This window comes from Triticum urartu, chromosome 7A (genome assembly GCF_056163025.1).
Source record: "Triticum urartu cultivar PI428250 chromosome 7A, HENAU_Tu73, whole genome shotgun sequence".
NCBI lineage: Eukaryota > Viridiplantae > Streptophyta > Magnoliopsida > Poales > Poaceae > Triticum > Triticum urartu.
Window position 1 is genome coordinate 132,170,484 of NC_141879.1, and position 10,408 is coordinate 132,180,891.

Consider the following 10,408-nt stretch of genomic DNA (forward strand, 5'->3'; position numbering starts at 1 on the left):
TCAGACATGCTTAGTAGGAAAAACTGATGTGGCCAAAAAAAGAACAAGAGGATTACCTCTTGAAGGAAATGCGTTACCAGAGACTTATCAGCGGTATTCTTTGAATTGAAGAAAAGCTGATTCGTGTATTGTATCTTTAAAATTGGAATGTTGACTCTTGAGAAGTAATCATCAAGAACAACTATAGGACTCCAGATCTCCATACATTTCATGAAAAAAACACCGCAGTCATTCCTAATATCAAAAAAAGCAGAAATATCAATACAAGAAAATATATTTCACAAATGTAGAATTACCCGTTTCCTTGTAGGATAGAGGATTCTGAAATTATCGAAGCTATATTATGGATCAACTATCTCCTTCCAGAAATGTTTGAAATTACCAACCTAAATTACAGGACATTTGCTAAAGGTCGACATGTTGCTTGATAGGAGCTCCTATAGGACACCTTCGAGCGTCAAGTTGAGGTGGCTTCGGATGTTGGCGCCGCCTCGCGCGACGCCGCTCTTCTTCTACTTTTTACCTCACACAAGAAGAAACTCCACACACACCCACACACACACATGCACCAAGGAAGAACACACAAGCTTTGCCAAGAGGCTTCCTTGGTGATTACACCATGGCTACATTGTTTCTCCAGCCCTCATAGCTTCTTTTCTCATTAACTCAAGTGATACTTATACACAAGAGACTAGGCCGTGCCCAGCCACTAACTCACGCACGCACAAACTAGACTGACTGGCACACTCGGTCACTACCTCACGAACCCATACACTGAGCTAACTACCTGGAATCACTCCAGCATGCACACGACTCGGTGCCCCACTAACTTATCCATGCATGCAACCATTGACTAGATAACTCACTAGCTAATGATCCGGCTGATTACACGCCAACTAACTCACCCATGCATCACCCAGCCGCTGCTCTCGGCCACACGCTGCTGCTTGGCTCCGGCCACACGCACGCAGGGCTCATGCACCATGGGCATGGTGCATCACTAGCGTCCGGACTCGACCAACACGCACACACGTGTTGATCATCATTGTGACGTGGCTTATTCCTAACATTCTCCTCCTAAGTCATGACCTCGCCGTCGTCGGAGTTGTTGCAGCTCCCATCGTTGTCGTCGTCATGAGCGTGATCCAGCCCACGGACCCGACCTGGCGCAACGACACCGGTCGCACCGTGCTCCATCATGACTCTGGCGACACACGCCGAGCTCCTCCTCCGCCGGCGACACACGCATGACGTCCCTCGGCGCCCCGCACGTCCCGTGCGCACCCGACGCGCCCGACCGCCCCAGTGCGTCCTGCATATCCCGCGCGCACCTGACGCGCCCAACGAGCCCGACCACACCAGTGTGTCCCGCCCGTCCCGCGCGCATCCGGCGCGCCCGACGAGCCCGACCGCACCAGCCGCTCACCGCGCGCCGCCTCCTCGTTCTCCATGGCAGCCGCCAGCGACAAACGCCGGAAGGATGTAGCCGAACTCGAGCACGGACTCGGGCACAACGGCGACATACGCCTCCTCCCAACGTCAACCGCACGCTCGTACGCGCGCCCGCGGTCCCGACGCGCCCGACGCGTCCAGTGCCCACCCATAACACGCATCGGTCGCGCCCGGCTCGCCGCCACGGCTTATTGCCCTGCTCTTTTGCGGCCTCAACCGTAGCGCAGCACTTCCATGCCGCCACGCTGCGCCACCGCAGCCTCTGCGCCACCACGCAGGTCCACCGCGGCCGCTGCAGCTCCGTGCCATGCGCCTCCATGATTGTGGCGCCGAGCCGCCGCGACTTCTGCGCCACCACGCAGGTCCTCCACGACCCCCTCATCTCCGCGACCACCGTGCTCTTCACGCGCACGACATCACACCGCACAGCTGCGGACTCGCCGCGCATCGCTGTCACCACGCGCTCGCCGCGCGCCGCAGCCGTTGCCTCCATGTCGGCCGCGCATGCCACCGCGTGCCACGGCCGCCCCTTGAACCTTGTGGATCTGAATACCAAATGTTGGCGCCACCTCGCGTGACGCCACTCTTCTTCTACCTCTTGCCTCACATAAGAAGAAACTCCACATACACCCACACACACACATGCACCAAGGAAAAACACACAAGCTTTGCCAAGAGGCTTCCTTGGTGATCACACCATGGCTACATTGTTTCTCTAGCCCTCATAGCTTCTTTTCTCATTAACTCAAGTGATACTTATACACAAGAGACTAGGCCGTGCCTAGCCACTAACTCACGCACGCACAAACTAGACTGACTGCCACACTCGGCCACTACCTCACGAACCCATACACTGAGCTAACTACCTGGAATCACTCCAGCATGCACACGACTCGGTACCCCACTAACTTATCCATGCATGCAACCATTGACTAGATAACTCACTAGCTAATGTTCCGGCTGACTACACATACACACGACTAGATGACTAACACGCCAACTAACTCACCCATGCATCACCCAGCTGCTGCTCTCGGCCACACGCTGCTGCTTGGCTCCGGCCGCACGCACGCAGGGCTCATGCACCATGGGCACGGTGAAGCACCAGCGTCCGGACTCGACAAACACGCGCACACGTGTTGATCATCATTGTGACGTGGCTTATTCCTAATATTCTCCTCCTAAGTCATGACCTCGCCGTCGTCGGAGTTGTTGCAGCTCCTGTCGTTGTCGTCGTCATGAGCGTGATCCAGCCCACGGACCCGACCTGGCGCAATGACACCGGTCGCACCGTGCTCCGTCATGACTCCGGCGACACACGCCGAGCTTCTCCTCCGCCGGCGACTTATGCATGACATCCCTCGGCGCCCCGCACGTCCCGCACGCACCCGACACGCGCGACCGCCCGAGTGCGTCCTGCATGTCCTACGCGCACCTGACGCGCCCAACGAGCCCGACCACACCAGTGTGTCCCGCCCGTCCCGCGCGCATCCGACATGCCCGATGAGCCCGACCGCACCAGCCGCTCACCACGCGCCGCCTCCTCGTCCTCCATGACAGCCGCCAGCGACAAACGCCGGAAGGATGTAGCCGAACTCGAGCACGGACTCGGGCACAACGGCGACATACACCTCCTCCCAACGTCAACCGCACGCTCGTACGTGCGCCCGCGGTCCCGACGCGCCCGACGCGTCCAGTGCCCACCCATAACACGCACCGGTCGCGCCCGGCTCGCCGCCACGGCTTACTGCCCTGCACCGCTGCGGCCTCAACCGTAGCGCATCACCTCCATGCCGCCACGCCGCGCCACCGCAGCCTCTGCGCCACCACGCAGGTCCGCCGCGGCCGCTGCAGCTCCGTGCCACGCGCCTCCACGGTTGTCGCGCCGAGCCGCCGCGACTTCTGCGCCACCACGCAGGTCCTCCGCGACCCCCTCGTCTCCGCGACCACCGTGCTCTTCACGCGGACGACATCACACACACAGCCGGGGACTCGCCGCGCATCGCCGTCGCCACGCGCTCGCCGCACGCCACAGCCATTGCCTCCATGTCGGCCGCGCACGCCGCGTCCGCCGCAGACGCCACCGCGCGCCACGGCCGCCCCTCAAACCTTGTGGCTCTGAACACCAAATGTTGGCGCCAGCTCGCGTGACGCCACTCTTCTTCTACCTCTTGCCTCACGCAAGAAAGTCCACACACACCCACACACACACATGCACCAAGGAAAAACACACAAGCTTTGCCAAGAGGCTTCCTTGGTGATCACACCATGGCTACATTGTTTCTCCAGCCCTCATAGCTTCTTTTCTCATTAACTCAAGTGATACTTATACACAAGAGACTAGGCCGTGCCCAGCCACTAACTCACGCATGCACAAACTAGACTGACTGGCACACTCGGCCACTACCTCACGAACCCATACACTGAGCTAACTACCTGGAATCACTCCAGCATGCACACTACTCGATGCCCCACTAACTTATCCATGCATGCAACCATTGACTAGATAACTCACTAGCTAATGATCCGGCTGACTACACATACACACGACTAGATGACTAACATGCCAACTAACTCACCCATGCATCACCCAGCCGCTGCTCTCGGCCACACGCTGCTGCTTGGCTCCGGCCGCACGCACGCAGGGCTCATGCACCATGGGCACGGTGAAGCACCAGCGTCCGGACTCGACAAACACGCGCACACGTGTTGATCATCATTGTGACGTGGCTTATTCCTAATATTCTCCTCCTAAGTCATGACCTCGCCGTCGTCGGAGTTGTTGCAGCTCCTGTCGTTGTCGTCGTCATGAGCGTGATCCAGCCCACGGACCCGACCTGGCGCAACGACACCGGTCGCACCGTGCTCCGTCATGACTCCGGCGACACACGCCGAGCTTCTCCTCCGCCGGCGACTTATGCATGACATCCCTCGGCGCCCCGCACGTCCCGCGCGCACCCGACGCGCGCGACCGCCCGAGTGCGTCCTGCATGTCCCGCGCGCACCTGACGTGCCCAATGAGCCCGACCACACCAGTGTGTCCCGCCCGTCCCGCGCGCATCCGACATGCCCGACGAGCCCGACCGCACCAGCCGCTCACCACGCGCCGCCTCCTCGTCCTCCATGACAGCCGCCAGCGACAAACGCCGGAAGGATGTAGCCGAAGTCAAGCACGGACTCGGGCACAACGGCGACATACACCTCCTCCCAACGTCAACCGCACGCTCGTACGTGCGCCCGCGGTCCCGACGCGCCCGACGCGTCCAGTGCCCACCCATAACACACACCGGTCGCGCCCGGCTCGCCGCCACGGCTTACTGCCCTGCACCGCTGCGGCCTCAACCGTAGCGCATCACCTCCATGGCGCCACGCCGCGCCACCGCAGCCTCTGCGCCACCACGCAGGTCCGCCGCGGCCGCTGCAGCTCCGTGCCACGCGCCTCCACGGTTGTCGCGCCGAGCCGCCGCGACTTCTGCGCCACCACGCAGGTCCTCCGCGACCCCCTCGTCTCCGTGACCACCGTGCTCTTCACGCGGACGACATCACAGCGCACAGCCGGGGACTCGCCACGCATCGCCGTCGCCACGTGCTCGCCGCGCGCCGCAGCCGTTGCCTCCATGTCGGCCGCGCACGCCGCGTCCGCCGCGGACGCCACCACGCGCCACGGCCGCCCCTCGAACCTTGTGGCTCTGAACACCAAATGTTGGCGCCGCCTCGCATGACGCCACTCTTCTTCTACCTCTTACCTCACACAAGAAGAAACTCCACACACACCCACACACACACATGCACCAAGGAAAAACACACAAGCTTTGCCAAGAGGCTTCCTTGGTGATCACACCATGGCTACATTGTTTCTCCATCCCTCATAGCTTCTTTTCTCATTAACTCAAGTGATACTTATACACAAGAGACTAGGCCATGCCAAGCCACTAACTCACGCACGCACAAACTAGACTGACTGGCACACTCGGCCACTACCTCACGAACCCATACACTGAGCCTGGAATCACTCCAGCATGCACATGACTCGGTACCCCACTAACTTATCCATGCATGAAACCATTGACTAGATAACTCACTAGCTAATGATCCGGCTGACTACACATACACACGACTAGATGACTAACACGCCAACTAACTCACCCATGCATCACCCAGCCGCTGCTCTCCGCCACACGCTGCTGCTTGGCTCCGGCCGCACGCACGCAGGGCTCATGCACCATGGGCACGGTGAAGCACCAGCGTCCGGACTCGACAAACACGCGCACACGTGTTGATCATCATTGTGACGTGGCTTATTCCTAATATTCTCCTCCTAAGTCATGACCTCGCCGTCGTCGGAGTTGTTGCAGCTCCTGTCGTTGTCGTCGTCATGAGCGTGATCCAGCCCACGGACCCGACCTGGTGCAACGACACCGGTCGCACCGTGCTCCGTCATGACTCCGGCGACACACGCCGAGCTTCTCCTCCGCCGGCGACTTATGCATGACATCCCTCGGCGCACCGCACGTCCCGCGCGCACCCGACGCGCCCGACCGCCCCAGTGCGTCCTGCATGTCCCGCGCGCACCTGACGCGCCCAATGAGCCCGACCACACCAGTGTGTCCCGCCCGTCCCGCGCGCATCCGACATGCCTGACGAGCCCGACCGCACCAGCCGCTCACCACACGCCACCTCCTCGTCCTCCATGACAGCCGCCAGCGACAAACGCCGGAAGGATGTAGCCGAACTCGAGCACGGACTCGGGCACAACGGCGACATACGCCTCCTCCCAACGTCAACCGCACGCTCGTACGTGTGCCCGCGGTCCCGACGCGCCCGACGCGTCCAGTGCCCACCCATAACACGCACCGGTCACGCCCGGCTCGCCGCCACGGCTTACTGCCCTGCACCGCTGCGGCCTCAACCGTAGCGCATCACCTCCATGGCACCACGCCGCGCCACCGCAGCCTCTGCGCCACCACGCAGGTCCGCCGCGGCCGCTGCAGCTCCGTGCCACGCGCCTCCACGGTTGTCGCGTCGAGCCGCCGCGACTTCTGCGCCACCACGCAGGTCCTCCGCGACCCCCTCGTCTCCGCGACCACCGTGCTCTTCACGCGGACGACATCACACCGCACAGCCGGGGACTCGCCGCGCATCGCCGTCGCCACGCGCTCGCCGCGCGCCGCAGCCGTTGCCTCCATGTCGGCCGCGCACGCCGCGTCCGCCGCGGACGCCACCGCGCGCCACGGCCGCCCCTCGAACCTTGTGGCTCTGAACACCAAATGTTGGCGCCGCCTCGCGTGACGCTACTCTTCTTCTACCTCTTGCCTCACACAAGAAGAAACTCCACACACACCCACACACACACATGCACCAAGGAAAAACACACAAGCTTTGCCAAGAGGCTTCCTTGGTGATCACACCATGGCTACATTGTTTCTCCAGCCCTCATAGCTTCTTTTCTCATTAACTCAAGTGATACTTATACACAAGAGACTAGGCCGTGCCCAGCCACTAACTCACGCACGCACAAACTAGACTGACTGGCACACTCGGCCACTACCTCACGAACCCATACACTGAGCTAACTACCTGGAATCACTCCAGCATGCACACGACTGGGTACCCCACTAACTTATCCACGCATGCAACCATTGACTAGATAACTCACTAGCTAATGATCCGGCTGACTACACATACACACGACTAGATGACTAACACGCCAACTAACTCACCCATGCATCACCCAGCCGCTGCTCTCGGCAACACACTGCTGCTTGGCTCCGGCCGCACGCACGCAGGGCTCATTCACCATGGGCATGGTGCAGCACCAGCGTCCGGACTCGACCAACACGCGCACACGTGTTGATCATCATTGTGACGTGGCTTATTCCTAACATCGGAAAGAACATGCGAACTGAGCCGGCCCATTTGAACGCAATGAACAGAAAACACAACAGGATGACACTGTAGCGAGTGGAATCTGCTCTGCAGCGCCCGTCGTACTGTAGCTATCAGTACTGTCGCATTAGATTTACTATATCAGCTGTTTTTTCAGTCGTGTTATTTTATAATATTTTAAAATACATATTGAACATACTTAATATACATTGAACATCTATTATATAATTAAAACATAAGTAAAACAAGCCATCACATTGATCCACATAGATTAAATTATCATGGTCGTTACGCAGAAAAATCGTGGCATACAACTAACTCAACATGTCACGTCTAAATAGTCCAGGACTTCTTTTTTCATGCGCTCATATTTTTTATATAAAGATATGTCTAAAACAGTCACGTGTACCCTAAAAAACAGTCACGTGTGAGTTTGCATAGGTCCTCCTAGGAAACCTAGCACGTGTGCTCCACAACTTAAACAAAATAATTTGGAAAGATCAATTACACACGTAATAGTATGCATGCCCTTCCTAAGCCCTGTCAAAAAAGAAAAAAACGCATACCTTCGCCAAGAAGGCTTCGTAGCGGAGAGTTGTATTGGAACTTGAATTATTTATTAAGGAAAAAGTGGAAGACTCACGACATGGAAGAGTTCTTACTTCTTACGCCACCGATATAGGGAGAGAGAGAGAATACATGTGGCGACTAGACGTCGTCGTTGCAGATGCCTCCTCGACCCCTCATCGCAGACAAGGTCGCTATTCCCTCCTTTCCTCCTCTCTGGCTCGCGCAGCTCGAGCGCTTCCTGGGCTGCTGCCGGATTGATTCGGTTGATAGCAAGGGCGTAGGCTGCTGCCGGATTGATTCCGTTGATAGCAAGGGCGCCATTGACTTATTGGCCAAGAGCCCGTGACTTATTTCCTTGGATAAAGCAGGCACATCCATCGTTCTGGTCCGCGTGGATAGTACAGACTATTCAGATGAGATTTGTTGGATTTATTAATTGTCACACATGCATCAACGGTTCAACACAAAGGAAGCAAGTTGAATGGCCTCCATGACAGTAACATATCAGTTCGGTAAGGATGAAGATAACAATTTTAGTAACTATATTCAACGAATATTATTTGTGATGTGTTTTATTCATGTATCTATACCACCCAAGAGTATATATGTCATCAATTCATATGGTTTTCATAAAGGACTTTAGTCTCTTCATAATTTATAACATAGCAACATCAATCTAAGGAAGTACTCGTGGAACCAAAGGGGAATATGCATGTACAATACTCCAAAGTTTAGATGCATACTGCTTCCGAACTTAGTCATGCATTTTTATATTTTCTAAGTTATGTGTTATGTTCTCATCCACGATTGAAATCCTGAAATAATCATAGATAATTATCAGCATGTGGATGGCCTCTAATTAGTAGGTTGATTTTTACAGACAAATATAATACTCCCTCCATCATAGAATAAGTGTCTCAACTTTGTACTAACTTTAGTACAAAGTTATACTAAAGTTGAGACACTTATTTTGGGACGGAGGGAGTATATAAAAGGCTATGGTATATACTGTACCATGTGATCATTTAATTGGCTTCTAATTCGTATTCAGAGTTCACCCTTTCTTCTATGTCTGCACTGAACCGGATTAGTTGGTTACCTGTTAGAGGCTACAGTCATTGGAAATAAATGATGGGTGGTCTGTAGAAACTGATCTCGGGCTGCATAAATAGTAGGTTTAGTATTACGGGATAATTGCGTAATTTCGTAACATATTCTTAGGTGTATCCGTGTATGCTCGATTTTTTTGCATAAATGTGTTTTTGTTTATACATTGTAGACACTCATAAGAAAACTATTACATTTTACATATAAATGTTTGACTCTCAGGAAACTAAATGGCCGGAATTGCAGGTCTAATTCAATTTGTTTGCTGTTATTAGACACTTCTAATTTTCTGAATATTTTTTAATCTACCATTAGACTTTTTGAAAAACAATCTAGATATACTGTTGCTTCTTTGTGGCAAACTTCAAAAGTCCCTACCTATAAAGAGAAAATTGATCAACTGAACCACTTTGATCTAGAACAGATGTTATGGTTTTTTTTCGACAGAGCTCTCAAGGACAAAATTTCAAATATTGAATCAAAGACTAAATATTGTCAACTTGGAATAAGATTTTAATTAAAGTATCAATTTTGATTTCTTTAGATAGCAAACAAGATGTAGCGGGAAGGAAAATATGTGAAACGTAGCATGACTCTTTAGATGGCAAACAAGATGTAGCAAGAAGGAAAATACATGAAACCTAGCATGACTAGGATGTATCGACATACTTTGAGTGTTTCTCTCAATGCGTCAAAAAGCAGTAGTACGAACATGAGTGTGTTGGACAGTACAAGAGGGTGTCTGGCCTGCGTAGAATGAAGACAAGTGAAAGCATGCACCATTACTTCAAAAGGAACGACCATAAGTCTATAAGCTCTAACTTGGGAATAGCATATTGTAAGAGCAACGTAGTGTTGTGAGACACCAACCTAAAGTCTTGGAAGCAACAAATCATGCCAAATATGAATGAATGACCTGTTTCGAGTAAGACAAGCATGTATTGGAGCTTATGGCAAAATTCATTTGCATAACACTGTGATATAGTTGAGATACTTCTATTTTTATGAATATTTTTTAATCTACTATTAGACGTCTTGAAATATATTTTTTCCATCTGGATACCAAGAAGGTAACTATGTGAACGTATAATAGTAATAGCACTAATCATGACATAGATAGAGAAAAGGCGAACTGTCCAGATGCATGACATGGATATTTCATATATACATTTCTTAAAATTTCTCTCAAAAGATGTTCAAAAAGAATTATAATAAGGTGTTCCAACTTTGGTGTTTATTTATCTTTGGTGCGTGAATAAGAAAAGCATATAGTCTGAACAACATGTAATAACTTTTCAAGTAAACGAACATTTTGAAGTAAATATACCAACAGAGAGAATGTAATGAACTATAAAGTAAAACTAAAAAAATATTCTTTGCGGAGTTATTTTCA

The 10,408-nt window shown here is 53.3% G+C and overlaps 1 pseudogene; it reads right to left on the minus strand.

Moving 5' to 3' along the window:
• Positions 1-568: 568 nt before the first annotated feature.
• LOC147958517 (uncharacterized) lies at positions 569-2,772 on the minus strand (annotated as a pseudogene).
• Between the last annotated feature and the right edge of the window lie 7,636 nt (positions 2,773-10,408).